At 41.5% G+C, this 22233-nt stretch overlaps 1 protein-coding gene across 2 annotated transcripts in view; it reads left to right on the top strand.

Annotated features, from left to right (window-relative positions):
• The first annotated feature begins 820 nt into the window (after positions 1-820).
• Positions 821-22233, top strand: part of LOC140199462 (SPATS2-like protein) — a 99921-nt gene continuing 78508 nt past the window's right edge. For both annotated transcript variants that reach the window (XM_072261599.1, XM_072261598.1), the window contains exon 1: positions 821-987. The gene's annotated coding sequence lies outside the window, so the exon portion shown is untranslated. The remainder of the gene's footprint in view (positions 988-22233) is intronic.

The following is a 22233-nucleotide window of genomic DNA, read 5'->3' as shown; positions in this document are numbered from 1 at the left end:
AGGCCCTTCCAGCTCTTCAGGTCACGCTGCCCAGCAACCCCCCGATTTAATCCTAGCTAATCATGGTACAATTTACAATAGCCAATTAACCTACCAAACAGTGCATCTTTGGACTGTGGGAGGAAACTGGAGCACCCGGAGGAAACCCACACGGTCACGGGGAGAACATACAAACGCCTTATAGGCAGCAGCGGGAAATGAACCCTGGTCGCTGGAACCATAAAGCGTCCTGCTACCACTATGCTACTGTGCCCCAGGAGCACAAGAAGGTAATGATGGGGTGTGGTGGGGGTGTAGACACTCGCTCTCCACCACCTTAGGTGGTGAAGTCAATCATGATGTGTGCATGGGGCACAGAAGTGACCCTGGATACCATGCCAATGAGATCACCTTGCCTGGCACCTGGAACTCAGTGCCAACGCTGATGGACGCATGGGAATGTCACCCAATAACATCATTAGGATAAATTTTCTGAGAAAAATTATCTCTAGAATTTGAGGAAGAATATTTTCCTCCTCTAAATATTTTAGCAAAGCACCAAGCTAGATGCCCCAGTTTATAATTCTGTTTTAAACACCCAATGGCTTCCTTCTTTACTGTGCAGGCTGGAGAATGGTGTGCTGAAAATGGCAAGCCCTTTTCAACAGAATTTGCAATTGTGATTCGAACTCTTCAGTGGCAGCATTTTTTTTAACAGTTCCCTTCTTCTCTCTGTGCTGCAGTGAATGGAAAGATTGAGCGAGACAGGAAGGAGAATATTGGCAGAGCAAAGGAAGGGCTGCATTTGGCAGCTGTGTGCTCTGTTTGCACACACTGATAAATGTAGAGAACTTCTTCCAGGAGGTCAGAGCCAGCGTTTGTCTGAACTATTTTGCCGGCTGAATTGAAGGCTTCATTCACTACAGCTTTTGGATATTTTAGGCTGCGCACCATCAGCCTGATCTTTATTATCTACCGCAACAGAACTACCAAAGACCTTCCCTTGAGGTAAAGTAACCTTAATTATTGCCATAGAGACATGCTGCCTTTTCCTTTTACAAATGTGCTTTCAACTGACTTGCCCTGTATTCCAGGCAAGTTCACAGGCAGAGAGTAATTGACTTAATTCTTAGTGCTTGAAGATAAAATTATTTTTTAACCAAGTGGGGATTTCTGTTTTGCTGAAGCATTTTGCATCTTCCCCGTATCTTAATTTTTGTGCACATTCTTTCAATGTCCTCTTTATAGGAGGTTTGATTTCCTGTGGAGATGACAGGCAAATCTTGCTTTTGCCTGCTGTGTGGATCAGGCTGTAAGACTAGCTTTTAGGCAGGGGCTTGTGCAGGCTAGCAGTGACAGATAGGCAGAATGCAGACTGCAGACAGCTTTTGTCTTAAAGCTCCAGCATAATTTGGTTGTGAACGGTCATCGGATTCTGACGAATCTCTTCACTGTTGGTGCAGGCTGAGCGCTAAACCCCATGACTCGGCTCAGATGCCATTTGTTCGGAAATCTGCGTTGTGCACGTCTGGGGAGCAATAATGGAATCTTAGTATATTGTATGAGGAGTTAATGTATGTGGTTTGGCTGAAGACCTCTAAATTGAAATCCAGACTTTCTATTTACATATGAATGGATGCCTATTCTATTACTACCACATTCTGTTTTTATTAAATGTGCTGGGTTTGTGCAGTTCCATGAAATATTTTCTAAATACAAGTTTTACCTGATGTGTTTGTTCTGTTTACACAGCTGACAGTCGTAGTGCTGACTGAGAAAAACCCTTCGTCTTTTACTTAATATTGCTTTTGTGCAACTGAAATTTTCTCACTTTACCCAAATTCAACTTTATGCATGAAGATTTTCATAGAATCTTTATGATTAGTTCAACATGTAAAATATTGCTATTTTGTGGCTATTTCATATATTTTTGTGCTCTTTTTCAAATTATGTAACATATGCAATTAGGAAAAGCGGCTGTACAAAGGTTGATTAATTCCTGGTGGATGCTACTGCAACATTATTACACATCAGAGTAGGATGTAACATCACAAAGCAGGGAAGAAGAAAGACACGTCAGAGACAAGCCAGCTACAATTTTTGTTAGTAACTTCAAAATGATTTCAGATGCTGCATAAATGTTTGGACTGTTGGGTTATTTCCAGATATTCCATTATGGCAAGTGTCCTTAATTTACACGCTGGCTTTTACAGGTCCAGATGACATTGATTTTTAGTCCGTTATTTAACACTTTGAACAGAGATTACATTTATAACAGAAATATGCAGCTTCATGAGCCAGTAGTGTCATTATTCTAATTTTATTTCAAAAAGAATGTCAAACAATTTTAAGCACCAGTGTTTACATAATGTGTTTTTTTATTTCCCCCTGCCTCTGAGTATGACATCGGAGATGCATTCCTGCTGGCACTCAAATTAATTTGATAGACTCAATATGGTAACTAGTAACGTGGTCAGGATGAGATAAGGGAAGAGCCACATATGCATGTTCAAGGAAACTCAAGGATCCACAAACGGAAGAGTGGTTAGCTGGTGAACTGCACACGTGGATGAATGCGCTGTGCAGTCGTGCTTTTGAAGTTGCATTACTTACTGCATGAGAGCAGCCCAAAGCAGCTGAAGCACTTGTGAGCTGCTGTCTTTGTAATGTTGACAACCCTGTGGTCAGTGCACACAGAGCACAACAAGGATCTGAACTAATGCTCTGTTTTTAGATGTGGACGGAGAAGGTAACTAACTCAGTCGTTTATAGTAAAAAAAAAAGTTCTATTTTCTTCATGATGAGCTGTGAGGATGCTTTTGGGGTTGGCACTTGGAACCCGTCCCAAACTGCCTTTGAGGACACATTGAATCCCTGACCACTCAGGTGTATGATGAGGGTACTCCCATATAGCTATTGCGAAGAGAGCTCCAAGATCTTGAGCCAACTATGATGAATGTCTAAGCCAGGATAGGGTGTGACTTAGAGGGCAATGAACATTGGGATGCTCCAAAATGGCCTGTGTTCTTGTCCTTCAAGGTATTAAGGTGCCAAGTGCTTGGGATATGTTAAGGAATTTAATGCGGGATCCATTGTATATATTTGAGCAGACAGCTGGGACCCATGTTCTCCAGCTCATCCTGAAGGTGGCACCTCCAAGAAAATGGCACCCGCTCAGCACAGGACTGCGAGCGCCAGCTTCATTTTTATACCTGACGAGGGTTCTATCTCTGAGTCAAGGCCAGGCTTGTGCATATGACTTCCCACATGGGGAGGACTGAACCTTGGTCAGGTGTCGATGAGTCAGTTTGCCTGTTTCCCAACAGCTGGTGATGCAGCTACATTGATAGGGCCTGAGAGCAAAACATCTCGTTCTTCACTTGGCGCAGAGAAAAAAAAGAGAGATGTAAAAATTAAGATGGAGGCAAAATAGAAAAAAAAACTCAGTGGGTAATGAAGATTCTTCCATTCACTGCTTTTCCATCTGTGTTTCCATACAACCGTGGCTCCTGCTCATTGATATCTTTGGCAGGACAACTGGGTTGGGTGTTACTTAAGCTTTGGTGACATGAGGCCTTTTCAGCTTCCAAAATGGCATCTGTTCCATGTGCAGATGCATCTGGGCACATTGAGTACACACTTAATGCCTGCCAGCAAGCGAGTCGTGACGTCGGTCCATGTGCCATTTGGGATTTTGTGCTCCAGCCATTGCCCGACCCTAACCTCATAAATGCGGTCGTGACATTAAGCAACATGAAAGACCCATCTGCTTACTGTTCTGCTCTCCCTCCAGCACAGGCATCAATTCCTTGCAGGCCTAATGCTGGGTTATTCCAGTTGCTGCTCCACGTTTGCATATTTGTTCAGCACAGCAGGCAGTCGTGGAGTTGGACATTTGGCAGTCCTCAAGTCTTCTGCATAGACCAATCGCTCCCAGATGTGGGCGCACTGGTTGAGTTTCACGAGTGAGAGAGCAAGCAGAGGCTTCACAACGGAAGATAAACTGCTGGCAGAGGGAAAAGGAAACAGAAATCTTGGCTGGCAAAATACTGTTGAATGCACCTTCCCTTTAAGAGCTTCAGGCTGACTTTATGCAGTGTAACCACGTCTGCAGTCTATGAGCACTCTGACTGGTGCGGACTGCTTCCATAAATGAACGTAGTGAGGAGGCAGCGAGGCAGCGTAAAATTGACTTCTGTCTGAATTATTTTGAATGGGACAGGGTCTTTCTGATCCTTTTGCCCATTTTTGTGAGATGGCCAATTCAACCACTTCGGTGTTTCGAAACTTTTATTTATTGAATGCTGTTCTTCCCGAGACTGTTAACTGGTCCACTTGTCCAGCTCACTAGAAAGGAATCTGAGTCCCCCTTTCAAACAGACTTACAGAGGCTGCATTCATTGCACTGGTCGGCAGCTGATGCTACAAGTAAGCAGCACTGCAGAGGAGGGTCTCTCAAATCAAATGCTACCTTGATTTTGAAGCACACATCAGTTCCCAACTCACCTTGAATTATTTGTTAGTTAGTATATTTTCTCATTGATCTTTGCTTATTAATGGTGGCGTGGTAGTTCTGCTGACTCACTATATCAGTGATCTTGACTTCAAGAGCTGTCAGTGTGCGTTTTCCACTCTTCCCCCACCACCCCATAAAAGTAGGGTGCCCCACGCATGCTCTGCGTTCCTCCTACATCCCCAAAAGTGGACTGCTGCATTAATTAATTAACCTAAAGTGTGATTCTGTGGTAAAATCAACCAAGCAGGAGCTGATGGGCGTGTGAGAGACAATAAATTTCAGGCTGGGCCGGGTTGTGCAGAATAAGGAATGGGGTTGCTGGGAGCTGGCATGAATTTAAAGGACTGAATGGCCTTCTGTGCTGTAGTAACGAAGTCACATTTACCTTTGCACTGGGAATGCTCAAAATGAGATAATATCCTTTGTGTCACGGCTGGATAAGTCCCTGGAATGCCTGCAAAACAACGTCAGTAAGGACCTGTAGAATGCCTTCAATTTCTGCAGGGACTAGATTTCATTCCTCCCTTCCTCCACCTCACTGCCAGAAGTAATTCTGCCTTTTTTGGTTTAAATATTCATTGTACCTTTCAGTTTGCTGGAATGCTATTTTATTATAGATATTTTCAATATTGATTACAACTCTAATGAGGATATTAATTCTTGGAGTTATTTTTGTGAGGCAATTTTCATTTATGCTGGAAAGCAAAATCCGTGTTATTTACAAAGTCACTGGGAAGCAAAACAAGTACAGGACATCAGCTCAATGGGAACAGATGAAAAGGGAGAAAATGGAAAACACACTCTCTGCAGTTGCTCAGGGATCCAGGGCTTTTATAGTGAAAGGAAAATGTGGTGGAAGCTTATACAGGCAAAGTGTAGATGGGTGTGTTAGGAGGTGGGGTGTTGGAAGGTGAAGCTGAATGTGTTGCGGCGTGGACATAGGGGTGCTGGGAGGTGGAAATGTTGGAGGATGAATGTAGAGCAGGTTGGTAGTAGAGGTAGGTATATTTGGAGGTGTAGGTTGGAGTTTTGAAGGGTGGGGATAGGGATGTTGGAGATGTACCTGGGGGGATTGGAAGGTGAAGATAGGAATATTGGGAGGTGTAGGTAGGAGTTTTGGGTGGAGATAGGGGTGCTGGCAGGTAAAGGTGGGTGTGTTTGGAGATGTAGTAGGTAGGGTGTTGGGTGGGTGTTAGGGGATGGAGATAGGTGTTGGGGTGTTGCTACAGGAGCCTGGGCAAGGCGATGTTTGTGTAAGTCTCCAAACATGGTGTTTTTTTACTGAGGTAGCTACTCTTTTGAAGAACTGACTGCAGGTAGAATGGCCTCTTTCTGCCCCAATTGATTCTACATAACAGAAAGCACTTTGATTGTTTCAAGAATAAATTTTATTCATATAGGAAATTCAAAACACAGTGTAAGGCTTCTTAACGTTCGTGGTGTCATCCAATCCATACATTCGTATGGTCATTGGATCCATACAGTTGTAGTGTTAGCATTTCTATATAAAAATGACCATGCCCACTCATGGGGCCTCTCTGGATGATATATGCTTTGAGTATTTGAAAGACGTAACTACAGGACCCATCCCTATGGTCCCCAGTGGGGTCAGGACACTGTGCTGCAGTTCTCTGCCACAAAGCCTTTGTGGTGGCTGTATCAAGTTTAGTGCAGTCCTTACCGTTTTTTAAAATTTAGAAATACAGTGCAGAACAGGCTGTTACGACGCAATGAGCCGCACCGACCAAAAACCCATCCATTTAACCCTAGCCTAATCACAGGACAATTTAGAATGACCGATTAACTGATCTGGTATGTCCTTGGAATGTGGGAGGAAACTGGAGCATCTGGAGGAAGCCTGTGGGAAGGACATACAAACTTACAGATGGCATCGGAATTGAACTCTGAACTCTGATGCCCCATAATAGCTCACGCTAAACACTGTGCTACCATGTACTCCCGCAACTTGAAAAATGCCTTAGGACAGCATTCCCTTACAGACATCTCATGGTACTGGGAGACAAAGTTTCAAACACATCAAGGTGCATTTTTGTTGATATTGCTGTATTCTAACAATGTTTGCTGGTACATGGGTGGACATACATCTCTACCAAAGGAAGTATACAGTGCACCTTCTCTCCACGAGCCTGCAGGTCACCCTTTGGGCAAGGTGTAGCACTTGCTTAACCCCCTCGATCAGGGTCATGTGAAGCCATGGGAGCCGGTGGTGGATGGTTGTATGAGCAGCTGGTACACATTGCAAGTCCTGGTTATGCAACCATTGATGCCAGGCAGGCAATCTCTGAAGAGTACTGATTATGGCTGGGGTCACTTGTCTTGTAAAGACACTGCCTAGGAGAATGCAATGACAAACCACTTCTGTGGAAAAATTTGCCAGGACCATTGATTGCCCACGTTCATATTACATAGCAAATAATGATGATATCCTTGTGAACAGCCCATAGATAAGAGATCTCTACACAGCTGCTTGGGATGGACAAGGATCTCTGCACGCTTTCCTGACAGAAGTATTTTTATAAGCTTAAATATAAACTTTATTTAATAAAACTGTTAAAAAAAGCAGTGTGTGGCTTTCTTTGCATTCATACTGTCATCCATTTTATACATTCATAGTGTAAATGGTTTTGTACAAATGTAGTGTTAGGACCATTTTTGTGCAAAGAGCCATTGCCACTCCTCTGGCTACCATAGGAAATACAAACTTCAAATATTTTAGAGGATTTTACACCATGTTTAGCTTCTCAATGTCTAGTTTTCTTCTGACAGGAGGATTTTTTAAATTTGGAAAATAAACTTCATTCATAAAAAGTTATACAAGTACAAAAATTGCAGTTCATTTTTGAAAATCATGTTTATTTATAGGTCAAAAATAGATTTTATCATGATAAAAATATATACAAAAGGAAAAATAGTACTAAAAGCCTTGACATTCTTGGTCAGTACATTATGTAATGTAAATTTAAAGTGAGAAAGAGAAACTGAAACAAACAGCACCATTGCCATCACCATTGCCCCCTGAGGCAATACCCCTTTCATTGGTTGAGGGGCCAGTTGCTCCAATTTCTGCCCCTGTATGTGCATTAGTGGAAAGAGCCCAGACTGTGATCCTTCCCCACAGAGGCTTAGCTTTGGCTGCACTAAGCTTCACTGAGCCTCAGCACGTACATCTGCAGCCTGGACTGAAAAATCCTGCGGCATCTTGCTGTGCTAAAAGGCCAACAACTTTCAGGCAGACCAAAGGACATCCTTCACTGAGTTGATGACCTTTCAGCAGCATGATTTCTATCTCACTGTGTGTCCCTGGGAACAGCCCATAGATTAGAGAGTCTCTGGTATGCAGCTGCTGGGGATGACCCAGGACATGGACCTTTGCATCCATCTCCTCACCTTCTTAGCAAATCCACAGTCTGCAAAGAGGTGGATGACCATGTCTTCTCCAGTGCAGCCATCCCGAGGGCAGTGTACATTAAAGGTGAAGTGGCATCTGTAGAAGGCTCTGACTGGTAGGGCACCTGTCACCACTAGCCAGTATATTCTACCATATGGTTTGGACCATTTGCTCATGGAACAAACCCGCAGAATCTATTGTGCCTTGTGACCCATCGGACTTGCTTGGTTTTGGATCTCCAGATAAACTGGAAGATGTCCCAGTGATTACCAAGGCAGAAGAGCAAGGAATAGGCCACACATGAGCCAAGGACTGCAGCTCTGAAAGCACATTGCACATGTTGACCAAGTTCTTTCCAGTTATTGACAGAGAATGCCACTAGCACAAACCTAATTTTTGTTTGAACTTCACACCAAGCAGCTGAGATATATGTGCCACAATGTCTGCAGGCCTGCACCTCATAGTTGAAGGAACTAATTCCAGGTCAGCAGAACTAATTCCAGAAGCTTTTCCAACAGGCATCCGAAACTCCTGGAAAACAGACTCCACTCCACTGTTGGCACACTGGCGGATTTTCTTCATGACCGTTGCTTGGCGTTGAGGAAGGATTCACGTTAGATGATCTTGCAAATAGAGGTTTGCTGATAGATTAATCTCTAATGACATGACAGACTGATGACACTTTGGCAGGCATTTTCCCAACTGATTTGGCCAGGTGCAGGCAGAATGCTGTCTTCACCAAGGTAACAATGTTTAGTTACATAGAATTAACCACCAATTACATAATGGTGATCCCTTGTCTCTATGGATTAATTTGAGGAGAGAAATTATACACACCTTAGAGACAGAAGTTTAAGAAGTGCAATAATTGAAGTTTTTACGATGTTCAGGAGAACAGATGAGGTCAAGAGAGAGAAACCTCCTCCCTACTCAAAGGTTAAGTAAGGGTCGTGGTCTGAATAGTAGAGCCAGGCTTTTCATAGGATAGTTGGCATTCCGATTTTACATGCAGAAAGTAGCCAGCTACCTCGAGAAATGAAAGGGGAATGTGTAAGTGCTGGCACTTTATCTGCCGTTTAAGTGACCCCCTCACACCCACCTTGTTGACTGTCAGAACTTAGGATACTAGCAGTGGTAAGCAACACATGTTATTCAATGGAGCATCTGTCTTTCTTCATTAAAAGTCACTGTTTTGGTGAGATATGTTAGGCGTGCAGTATGCAAAATTCTTTCCTTTGGTAACATTTAAATAATGCATGATGTGAACTCATAAGTGGCACAATATGGATTTTTCCATTTTCGGACTCTGGTACCGTTAATGATGTTGTAATGATGAGTCACACCAGTTTCTGACAAGAGCATTGTTAAGCATTCAGAACTTAAGTCAAATGTTTTAAGAGCGCTTTTAGCCATTTGCAGTGGGGTGGGGGGGCAGGGAAATACATTCTCCTACCCCGTTAAACAGAGGTAGTTTGATAATGGGGCACTATTTGAGAAAATCCAGAAATAACACCTTCAATTCATGCAACACCTGAACAATTTTTGAGTCCACCCTAGAAGAACAAGTATTTGCATTCTAAAGAAATTGAAATGGAGGAGGAATACATATTGCTGTGCTGGAAAAGAATGTGCTATAATCTCTTCTGAAGAATTTAGATACTTATTTCATAATTTACTGCTGATAGTGCATGCAGACATAAAACAGATGTTGCTATGAGAAAGACTGCCTCAGGATAACTGGCATAAAGAGAGTTCCTAAAACAGAATTGCATTAATAAATCCATGCCAGTGCTGTAGATTATGCCATGGATCAACATGAGCTTGTAAATTGTGAGAAATAGGTGAATGAGCAAAGTCCATGCACAGGACATCAACAAACTCGTCCTCAAGTATGCAGAAGCCCTTTATATGCCAGCAATAAAGTCATACCCGCAGTGGCCACTTTATTAGTAACCTCCTGTATCTAATAAAGTAGCCACTGAGCATATGTTTGTGATCTTCTGTTGTTGTACATATCCACTTCAATGTTCAATGTGATGTGCATTCAGAGATACTCTTCTACACATCATTAGTATAACTCGTGGTTATTTGAGTTATTGACACCTTCCTGTCAACTAGAGCAGTTTGGCGATTCTCCTCTGCCCTCTTTCATTAACAAGTTTTTTTTTTGTGTTCACAGAATGCTCTTTGGAGGTTTTTTTTGTTTTTTGCAGCATTCTCTGTAGATTCTAGAGAATGTTATGTGTGAACATCCCAGGAGATCATCAGTTTTTGAGATACTCAAACCACCCTGTCTGCCACCAACAGTTATTCCATGGTCAAAGTCATTTAAGTCATATTTCTTCCCCATTATGCTGTTTAATCTAAACAACTAAACCTCTTGACCATGTCTGTATGCTGTTATGCATTGAGTTGCTGCCATATAATTCACCGATAAGGTAGTCACATTAACGAGCAGGCGTACAAGTGTACCTAATAAAGTGGCCACTGAGTGTACCAGCTCGTTAGGCCTGTATTGTCCCATCCTTCTGGCCTGGCCAAAGTATTTCATTTAGAGATACAGCACGGTAACAGGCCTTCCATCCCAATAAGCCCACACTGCCCAATTACACCCATGTGACCTGCTAACCTACTAACCCATACGTCTTTGGAACGTGGGAGGAAACCAGAGCACCCGGCGGAAACCTATGCAGCCATGGCAAGAAAGTACAAACTCCTTACATGCAGCAGGCGAACTGAACCTGGGGCGCTAGCGCTGGAATAGTGCTACGCTGACTGCTGCACAGCTGTGCTGACCCAAAACTTCAGCCACTCTGTCTTGCTTGTCCATTCCTTCCTGCACACTTGCTACTTACATATCAATGCTTGGTCAGTCATTCTGGGCTGTGTTTCCTACGTCACAACAGTGGGTACATTGTCAAAAACACTTCAGTTATAAAACCCATTGACATACTTCTGAGAATATAGCCATTTCTGTAATACTTAGACAGCTTTTTGCAAATGTTTCTTCTGGAGTTTATGATTCACCCAGCCCTCAAGGAAGTTTTCATTCCTCTTATCAGTTATGAGTCCTTAAATGTGAGCAGCCTTCACTGCCCAAGAATTAAAGCGGATTCAATAATACTGAAAATTAAGCCATAAAAGGAAGTTCATTTGGAAAGCGCAGAGTTCAACAATGTAGAACTAAAGTCTTTTGCCATGCAATCGTATTTGCGATCTCAGTTAGTAAATTATTATCTTGTGAAGTTACTACATTGCCACTTTCACTGAAACTGTCAGTTAAGCTTCTCCAAAATGTAAAACTGAGGCAGATGTAAGAGACCTTACAGTAATGAAGCAAATACTCTACCACCTGCAACAACAAGCAAATTGACATAAGTTTTCTTTACATTATCTTTGGAGTGTATAATGACAATTGTTGCATTAATTAACTGTAAACTCTGCCCATTTTAATCTGCTTATTAATTATTTGTATTTTGAGATGTATTACCTAACTGAAAAATTAGAATAAACATACTGTATATAAAATCTGTATAAACACAGTTGATATTTCGGCACATGGATATTTAGGTGTGAAGGTAATTCCACTGTTTTGACCCGCCCCTGCTATCTAATTTATTTGATACATTTCAAGAATTTGTGCCTATGTCTGAAAGATCATATGAACACATTTGAATTTGTTATTCAAAATTCTCAACATTTCCTTAAGGGAAATATATTGCAAGTTTTCATGGTATTTTCCTGGTAAGCCATTTGTTAATTTTCAAAGTGTCAAAAAAATCTGGTGTCAACTCTGAACATTTGACAATACATACTGGACAGGTTAATAACCCTAAGTGTGACTGAAAGAGAACAGAACAAATAATATAAAATCTTCAAGTTTTATTCCCTTTGAAGTTGGATAAGAAATGGCTGTTTTCCACATTGAACTACGTACATCCTGAATTCTGAGGTACGTAGAGTAAGTTTTCCAAAGATTACCATCTCAATTTTAACTAACCATCTTCTGCCATAGCACCTTGCAGCTCTTAAAACCTCATCTTGAAATTAACATGCCCATATGGTATTTTTCTATTCCTCTACAGATGGGGATATCTTTCTGCTCCAATTTTTCTTTTTCCTAATTGTCAGCTTGTATGTTAATTGTTACATTGACAACTTTGATCTGCATCCAAACACAGCAAACTTGTTTCGTTCCCCATCCTAACCCTACCCCTCAACTCTCTGCAAATTTAAATTAAGAAGTTTCTCACTCCTCCAGCATCTTAGATGTGAAAGTTTGATTTTTTTTTTAAGTTTTGCAACATAAACTAACTGAAAGAAAAATATGGAGCCTGGAGATACATTAACAATTAACAATAGTTTCAGTTCCAAATGTTCCTGCATTACTTTCACAATATCAGTAAAACTCATTTCAGCTGGTTTGGTTGAAACAGTAAAATTATCTAAGCAAACTATATGCTTTTTGAAGGAATACATTCAGCACAACTGGCATTTGCGTTTCATTGGTTATTTCATTTGTTTCAAAATATTGCTCAATTCACTCAGTATACATCAGCCAGTTATCTTTTGTGCAATCAAATTCATCTGTCCTTCTGATGTAGCCAGCCATTGCTGCTTTTTTAAAAAATTATGATTATTATTACCTGGTACTCACTATGAACCCATAAATTTATCTGTTTTCTGCCTTTTTTTAGCTCAACTGTCTCTGTCCCTTGCCAAAGAAGCATGTGGTGCATTGTTTTTTTAAATCAACCATTTCTCACTGCTTTTTTTGAAATTTGAATGCTTTATGCACTCCAATAGGTAGGTAGTCATCTCAGGTTTCTTTCAAACTTCCTTGTCGCCACTGCTATGTTTTGCAACTCCAAAATATAAAACTATTTGAAAGAAAAGTATGGAGCTGGGAGATGCATATGCGTTCTAGTTTCATTTATATTTTAGCGAGACATGCAATTATGACACAGTGGCATAATAACCTATGCCAGTCATAACTTGTTATGAATTATGTAAACAACAAAGAGTGATTAAAATATTACTCAATATTATTGAAATATTAAATGCACAACACTTTTTCTCTCTATCAATGCACAGTTCTTCCAGCATTTCCTGTTCTCCAGTTTGGATTAGGAAGCTTCTGCTACTAAGCCACATCTTGTAACTTGTCAGTGAGTCAAAAGTTCTACCATGGGCACTAGAATATTGTAAAAAAGCATCAGAACCTTTATTGCAATGGTGAACTACCCTTGCACTTGCCAGTCTGGATGAAGCTTGCTTGTAGATCAAATGAACATATTGACAACTTCTTTGGATAAATAGGTAGGAAGACATTACAGATATAAGCAACCAAGATACTCAGAGTAGCATGAAGTCTGCCCATTGAGGCAGTATGCATGATGAAGAAAAGACCAAAATCAAAGACTGAAACTTTGAAACAACAGTCTGACACTAACCTTAGTGTTAATTCACTCCAGAGTCAGAGTGGTTAACAGCTTTGCACAAAGCACTAGTGCTGTTTTTGAAAGATTGTCAGAACGTCATGAATGACGATGATGTTACCTAATAGAACTTTTTTTAAAAGCCAGGAGCTCCTTCCACGCACTGGCAGTCAAACTGTGACATGCTTGATCATTGAATAAAATACTCATCTCATCGATCCACTTCACTAACTTATCCATTTATCATTCAGATCAAGGATACACACAGCTATTACCAGTCATCCCAGTTCAGAGGGGAGGGGGTGGAAGATAGGAGGAGGAGACCATTCTGTCCATAAGATTGAGGAGACCATTCTGTCCATAAGATTGACATCTAGAGAAGAATACACTGCATCCAAGCCCAGGCTTAATGAAGTTGGCCCACAATCTCCATGGTGTGGACATATCTCCATCACTTAGTCCTTCAATGGAATGTCCCCCCTGTCCAAGGAGCACACTGACATTTTCACAAAGGGGCTGTGGATACAGCATTACCTACTATTGCTTCGTCTTTATCACTGAGGGCTCATAGAGAAAGAAGATGATTCGGAGTCCATGTCAAGGAGGCGGACTGAGCAGGTGGAATGCAGGGAGGTCTCAAAGAGTGAAGATCCAGTGGTGGGAGGTGCCCTGCATCATGGTCTGTCCCTGCTAGTGTATTGGAGGTTAGAGGGACACAGTTTTTGAGGGGCTGCAGCAGGCAAGTAAGCTTGTCATGAGCCCCATGGTCCTGTGCAGTGAGCCATAGTACATTGGGCTCTGAGGTATCTAGAGCACCTGTATTTGTTAACTATTGTCTTAACTGGAGTTGTTAAGCCCCTGTGCTTTCTGATTAAACTTGTCAAGTTTATTTTGACTCCACGGGTGTTCCGCATATTGTGATTATTTAATTATTCTCCTTGTTCTGAGGACAATTTGTCTCACCATGTCATTCGATCGAGCCAGCCATGTTCTGTTGGAAATCCTTGTTTCTGTCTTTACATGGAGTCTGTCGTTCCTCCGCACTCGGGTTCAGTTGCTGCCAGTGCACACCATGACAGATGGATCTCATGATCAATGGACCCAACTGAGGCTCCACAGCGGCTTAGACATTGGTCAGCTGGAGGCGAGGGTGCCCTCTATTTCGAGTTTCCCAAGTCTACATTCTGAGTATTCCAAGTGTACATTCTGGGTCTATGTTCTGAGCTACTCCAATTTACAGCCAAGGGTTCTTCCTAGGCACTCCAGGTTGACAAGGTTTGCTAGGTCTCCCGTGGCATACTATGTTCCTGAGTTATATGCAATATTCCCAAGTTTACCAGCCCTGTCCTGAGAGCATCAGGTCTGTCTCGAGTTTACCAGCCCTGATCTGAGTTCCCAGGGCTCCCTGGGTTCCCTGGGCTGTTAGGTGCCTGCTTTAGGAGAGAGGTACTGTCATGAGCCCTGAGGACCTGTGCAACAAGCTGTAGAACTTTGGGCCCCAAGATTTCTAGAGCACCTGCCTTTGTTAATTGCTGTCTTAACTAGAGTCATTAAGCCCTTAAGCTTTCTTGTCAAGCTTATGGGTTTTCCGCGTACTGCAATTATTTAAAGTGGACTCCCAATTGGTGGGTAACACAGGGTCCTTGCTCTGAGAATGATTTGTATCACCATGTTGCTCGATTGAGCCACCGATGTTCTGTTGGAAATCCTATGTATAAACTCTTGTTTCTATCTCTACATTGGAATCTGTCCTCCGCACCTGGGTTCAGTCACTGTAGGTGTTCAGTGCTGTCTACCAGTCTCTTGTTCACGGCTGCGGTCTGCATGCTGTCTCTCGCTCTCCCTCTCACTTTCTGCTCCAGAAGGAAGGTCCCTGCGTTTGAATGATCTCTCTCCCACTCGATGCCATTGGTGGATGGTGCCAGATCAAGGTTTAGTTGACGCGGTTTGTGGATTGGGTTCTGTAGTTCACATTGATGATGCGTTTCTGGTTTCCGGTCAATCCTTTCTTTTGTTGCTATCTTGAGTGATTTTGCATTGAGGTTGCCTGCAAATAACAAACACTGAATTGAACTGAATATACTGGACTCTTTTAATTTTGTGTTTTCACTCTTTTTTGTTGCCGTTTACATGACTTGTTTTCTTTTGTGTGCGAGGGGAGGGGATTTGATGCTTTTATTTGAACAGGTTTCATGGTTTTTCTCTGTTTTGTGGATGTCTGTGGGAAGACAAATCTCAGGGTTGTATACTGCATACATACTTTGATAATAAATGTACTTTGAAACTTTGCAATATTGTATGCTTTGTCTTAACTTCTTTAGCTACTCCAAATAGTTCATCTTACTCCTAATATGTATATCTTAATGGAATATGTACAGTATTTATTGAGAATTATGGTAAAGACCATAAATGACATAAATATTGGCCACCATCTGGGCTTTTATTTCTAATTTCACAATCTACTTTACTTTTGTAATTGCCTTTATTCAAGTTTGACACAAGTTTTGGGCTTGAACTTCTTACTCAGGACCTGATGAAAGGTCTCGGCACAAAACTTCAACAGCTTACTCTTTTCCATAGATGCTGCCTGGCCTGCTGAGTTCCTCCAGCATTTTGTGTGTGTTTCTTGAACTATTTTGTTTTGTTTGTTTTGGTATACAGAAATTACAGAAGAACCCCCCCCCCCCTCACATTTCAACAGTGTGTTTCCTCGCTTTATAACTTTCTGTTTTTTTTTTTACAGCTTGGCTTATCGTTTAATTTGAAATTTGTGGGTCTCACCTGAACTTTTGTTTCCATGTCTTGACTAATATTACTACATAACACTGAGATAGAGATAGAGAGCGCATGACACTATCAGAAAAAACATTTGTTTCTGGTTTGGTGCTAAACTAAGATCCTGTCTCTCTGCTGACATAATGTAAGAAATTGTAGAACACTATTCAGAGAGCTAGCATGGTTTGTGGTCAGCCCCTACCACCTAAGAAGTTCAGTGTGATATCTATCTTCTTGTCTGTTTATGTGATTTTGTTAAGAGCAGATTTGTCTGCTGGAGCTCTCTCCAAAACGATGGTGACTTCATTTCAATAGTCTTTCAAAGGCGGCTACTTGCTATACACCAAGGATAAAGAGCTTTATCAATGCAAGTCATTTCTTTTAGACTAGATCAATTCTCCATGTTGTCTGCTTTAAAGCCCAACCAAATTACTAGAGAATTTTACAATTGTTTGACTGCATAACATTTCGACAGGAAGTCTGCAGGATCTCATAAGCATTAAGTAATTTCAAAGCTTATAATGTGAGCAAAAAAAAATAATTGGAGAAAGTGTGGAATCACATTGAAAGTTAAAAGTTATTATCAGTAATATAATCTGCAGCTTTTATCAATTTTATTCTTGCAGATTTTCTTCCTCACAGTTAGAGGCTTTCATGTAGAAGCATTCTATTATTAAGTTTTGTATTTGAATTAAAAAGACAGCTTAAACTAAATTAATTAACCATCTTCATTGGAACTAAACCAAAAAGGTGATCTTTTTTTAACCTCTGCTCCCTGAAATTTGAATTCCAACTGGCATTGCTCATTAGCAATCTCCAGTTGATAGCATTTCAAATGTCCAGTTATGGAAATAGTTGGAAAAAATGAATACCATACCATTATTGCTTCAGAGACATATTAGCTTTTAACTGATCTTTTTCTTGATTTCCTCCCATTTGAAGAAAAAGATGTCCATTTCACCTGTTACTGATTACATATTTAAAGCTCTTATTAAAAATTGTTCTTGTTAGAAGAAGTCCAGACCAATGTCAGGAACTACTGAGCAGGACATCTTTATGAGGTGATTTCAGCCATGATTTTCAGTCTTGCCAGTGTCTTTGCAATGCATTTCCAGGAACCTTTGAACAGTAATTTGAATTAAACTGATATTCTTTGCCTTGCAGGCGTAGGAGGCAATTGATAACTGTTGTCATCACTATTCCAGTCTCCTAATAGCAGTTAATTCCCCATCAATCTCATTGGAACTCGCTATTTATACAAAATATGTGACCTTAATGTCTGCTTCCTTGCAATTGATTTCTAAAAGGGTGAATTGTAGTGCGGTTTCCCCTGTCTAGACAAATACATTCAATGCTGAAACAGGCTGTTTTGTGCAATACATTCAAAAAGATTTAAGATTCTGAGAATGAATTTGAATTTTCAGACCCAATCAGCTTTCTATTTAAAACTCCAAAACATCTGAAAAACTTCCAGAATTAAACAGCTAGCTGGTAGTTGATGAATGAGCTGAGGAGATTTAGATACAAATTCTTGGCTTAGTATCTGCAGGAAGCCAAGGAGCATTTCAAGTGTTTCCTGTCAAAATGCCCCTTTTACACTTACTTACCAGGTGTTCAAACAAAATCTCTTGGTTCAAGGGCTGTTGGTCCATGGTAATGACATGGAAAAACCCATGCAGTGGCCAAGGACCCTTTTGGTGCATCAGTATCAGGTAGAGTTGGAACACTGTCAGAGTTCCTTTCTGATCAGGGCAGCCTTGGTTCCACAGTCATTTGAGCAAAATGAGCTAGATGAGATCACCATGGTTACTAAATCAAGGTTTTAAGCACAAACAACAAGGTGATAAATAATTTTGAAAAGTTGGTTCTATTTGATCATTATCAATTGTCTTCAAAAACTAGATTTATTTGCTTGGATTTTGTGTATACCTTTTTTTTTGCCTTGTTATTCTAAAATTGCCCTCAGTTGTTTGCTGGAAATGCTAAACATTTGAAGTGTAGCTGTTGCTTGAATATGGAAACAGCATTAAATATGTACACCTTGTGCACGCACATCAGAGGTGTAGGTTTCCTGAGTGATGGGTTGACTGTTGTCTGAGATGTTGGAAGGGTTCTCCTGCTCTGCTGCCTCCTCCTGCTGTGTCCCTAATTTGTCTTCCTGCTGGTCTGTTATCCAGTATGTTTTGAACAGGAATTTAATCGCGTGTTTACACCCTGCCTCAACTTTTGTCCTTAGCTAATAGGCCCCTTTAACTCCTTGATACCTACCTAAGTCTATCTGTCTAAGAATATCTATATCCATGAAGATCTATTTGAGCCAATTTAAGATTCTGACTGGATATCCATTCCTCTGCCTAAGATCTATATCTTTTGTCATAGAACCATCTCCGAAGCCTCCATTCATGCCCTTTTTATATCTAAACATAATTCATTAATTTTGTTGTTGGTCATATATAACTATGGGCATAAAATTATAATATCAGCACCATTATTTATTATATTACTTTATTTTCATTACAGTTTTAATCCACAGTGTGGAGTCTTGGTGTCTTTGGGCACCCTAAGCAAGTAGCCGTTCTTCAAGTAAAAAGCTAGCCTTCTTGCTCACAATTAAATCTCATCCCACCCCTCACTGGTGTCTCTTTATGAATCCTTTTAACAGCATCACATGCTTGGGTAACATAACAAAACGAATCTGAGAATGCATTGGGTTATAGGTTAGACAAACAATGGTAAGGTTGTTAGTGATGGAGGAGGTTGTATGATCGAGAGATACCTCCAAAGGGGTAGATGTTAAGGAGGTTGATGAGGAAGGATGGCAATTTCATAAGATGGAAAGGATTGAAATGGGGGAAGGGAGAAAGCAAAGATGACTAAAGGCCTTGAGATAAGTGGGAGTGGGCAAAGATAGGGTGGCGGTGTACACAGCTTAGCAGAGTAGAAGGGCAGGTGTCGACCCAGACATTGAGAAGTTATGGAGTTAGAGTGGAACTCCATAACCATGGAAGCGTTGGTAAAACAAAGACCAGGATTTTCAGAGCCAGAGCAGCAGGAGTGACTGAACAACGATTGGGAAGTGGGAATCTTCCTTTTCCGCAGTATTCCAATCCACCAAGACCAACTGTAGTATTCCCACCTCTGTTGTGCTGCAGAAACAACACAAAACCTGTAACATTCAGAAACTGACGTAGACCTTACCTGGAATGTAACCAGGGAGAGGAATGGTGGCCATGAGGTTTGGGTAGGGAATCGCCCAGGGTATAACAAAGGGTGGTTGAGATGGTAGTCCCACATAAGCATAAGATCTTCTCATACTGCATTTAGGACCAGAGAGGGATATAGAGTAATTTTCCTACTGCCTCTGTGCAATCAGCTCCACGCTGTCATTAAACTGTTCTTTGCATCTTGAGGTATGGGATTGCCTCTGTTGGGACACAATGCATTATGAACAAATTCTGATCAGCAAAGGACTATAATCTAGGTTTCAATACTAAGGTCTTGACCCTGTAAACTTGGCCATCACACATACATTACAATCAAAGCAGGTCTTGCTGCAATTTAATTGGAAAAGTAATTCTAAACTACACTTGAGGTTTTTGAGTGGGTGTCTCTGGTAGGACTTTTGTTGTTTGTTCTAGTTGGTGCTGTGTGCATGTGGCCACCACAAAGTGACAAATGTCAACTTCATTCTGAGCTCCACAGCAGCAAAGGCAGCTTCTCTTAATAAAGTTGTTGAGCTGGTTATGGAAAGCGAAAGCAATGTCACTATGTTCACTTGGAATGTTGAGAAAGGGAAGGGAGAGACTGCGTCAAGATTAACATCTTACTGCTGACCTTGGTAGATTTAACGTTAATGCTGAGGATCCAGGGTGGGTAGGTCTGAGAAGCAGGTGCTGAGCTCACAAACCAGGCTGAGCTATAACAGCTTTGACTTTTTGCAAGATATGCACAGAATTCCCATTTATCCCACTGTCTAATGCTGCATTGGGGAGTGAGGTAGCAAGTTTTGCAGGGTAGGCATGGTCTTTTACTTACAGATTCCATGACAACATCAAGACACATGCAAAATCAAGAAAGGAAATGTCAAGTCAGGTCAAATAGATCTCCAAAGCGACAGCTAGTTTGCCTCAGATTTACAGACTGTCAATGTTTCTGGCTGAAACCTTTCATTATACTTTCAAATGAAGGGTCTCAACACAAAACATCAACTTATCCATTTTTGTCCATAGACGCTGCTTGCCCCACGAAGTACCTCCAGCATTTGGAATGTTCTATTAATGCTTGAAGTCAACGCACACTATCACTTCCATCCATGAGCCACTCAGTGTAGACTGCAGACTTCTGTGGAGTCTGGGAAATGTTCGACCAACAAGTTACTTCAGCCAGTAAATCATAAATTAATCAACAGAAACATCCAAATTACTTGTTGTTCCCTTTAAATAGTGCAGTTGGGCTATGGTCAGGTTGTATAAAGTGGTTTTCCCTGCTGTTAAATGCAGATTCCTGCATGCACATTTGACAAATAGCATCAGTTACACTATTGAAGTCTGCATTTGGCAGCACTGTGTCAAATCAGCCATGAACAACAGCTCGCGTTCTGTGTGCACACATCAGCATACAGATGTTTCCCTACTCTTATCAATGTGAGAGAGGGTGGAACTTGTGACTTAATGCATTGCATGTTCCATAACAAGTTGGAGACAAATTATTGTCCTTTACACTCAAATAGTGGCCACGGCAAGACAAATTTCAGAGTGTAGGTATCTGAATGACCAGCATATTCGTAAGTGTAACACAAATTAACAAAACTCTGAGCAGGTAGGAAATGTGACTTTTTGATGCATATGTCCTTTCTAAAAAAATGATCTTTTAGCATCTTCCAAAACATTACCTGGTTTTGTTACACACACAGAAAATGCTGGTGAGCGCAGCAGGCCAGGCAGCATCAGGTGCAGTCGACGTTTCGGGCCGGGACTCTTCGTGAGGACTAACTGAAAGAAGAGATAGTAAGAGATTTGAAAGTGGGAGGGGGAGGGGGAGATTTAAATGATAGGAGAAGACAGGAGGGGAGGGGTGGATCTAAGAGCTGGAAAGTTGATTGGCAAAAGGGATACCAGACTGAAGAAGGGAGAGGATCATGGGATGGGAAGCCCGGGAAGAGAGAGAAGAGGGGAGAGGAGCCCAGCGGGTGGAGAGCAGGCAAGGAGTTATAGTGAGGGGGACAGAGGGAGAAAAAAGAGAGAGAGAAGAAAAGGGGGGGGTGGAATATATATATATATAAAATAAATAAATAAATAAGGGATAGGGTGTGAAGGAGAGGAGGGGCATTAATGGAAGTTAGAGAAGTCAATGTTCATGCCATCAGGTTGGAAGCTACACAGACGGAATATAAGGTGTTGTTCCTCCAACTTGGGTGTGGCTTCATCTTGACAGCAGAGGAGGCCGTGGATAGACATATCAGAAAGGGAATAGGATGCGGAATTAAAATGTGTGGTCACTGGGAGATCCTGCTTTCTCTGGCGGACAGAGCATAGGTGTTCAGTGAAACAGTCTCCCAGTCTGCGCTGGGTCTCGCCAATATATAGAAGGCCACATCGGGAGCACCGGACACAGTATATCACCCCAGCCGACTCACAGGTGAAATGTCGCCTCACCTGCAAGGACTGTCTGGGGCCCTGAAGCTGGCTGTAAGGAAGAGTAGACTGCAATGGATCACACATCGAGTATGCCTATTCCAGAGGTTTGGAAGAATGGAGTTGCAATTTTATAGAGCCAGGCCTCCTATGTTAAATATACTTCTATCTACTGGGTAGATTCTTTGTGGGAGGGCAAGGGGTAGCATTGGATTTATGATGACAGATCATTTATAGGATAAGATTCAGAAAATTACTTTTTGATAGAAATGATAATACTGGAGTAAAAAGTAACTAGCTACCGGAGGAACTCAGTGGGTCTGGTAGCGTTTATGGAGGAAAATGCACTGTTGATGTTTTGGGCTGAGACCCTTCTTCTGGTTAAGAGTCTATCTTGTACCATCCTTTTGCAAAGTATTACCTCCTTGGCTGGGTATTTAGGTGGTGGTATAGCCGTCGAGTTCATGTGTCCCATGCAGTGAA

Source organism: Mobula birostris, chromosome 6 (genome assembly GCF_030028105.1).
Source record: "Mobula birostris isolate sMobBir1 chromosome 6, sMobBir1.hap1, whole genome shotgun sequence".
Lineage (NCBI taxonomy): Eukaryota > Metazoa > Chordata > Chondrichthyes > Myliobatiformes > Myliobatidae > Mobula > Mobula birostris.
The sequence above is the reverse complement of the archived record's forward strand: the minus strand, read 5'-3'. Positions and strand labels throughout refer to the sequence as shown.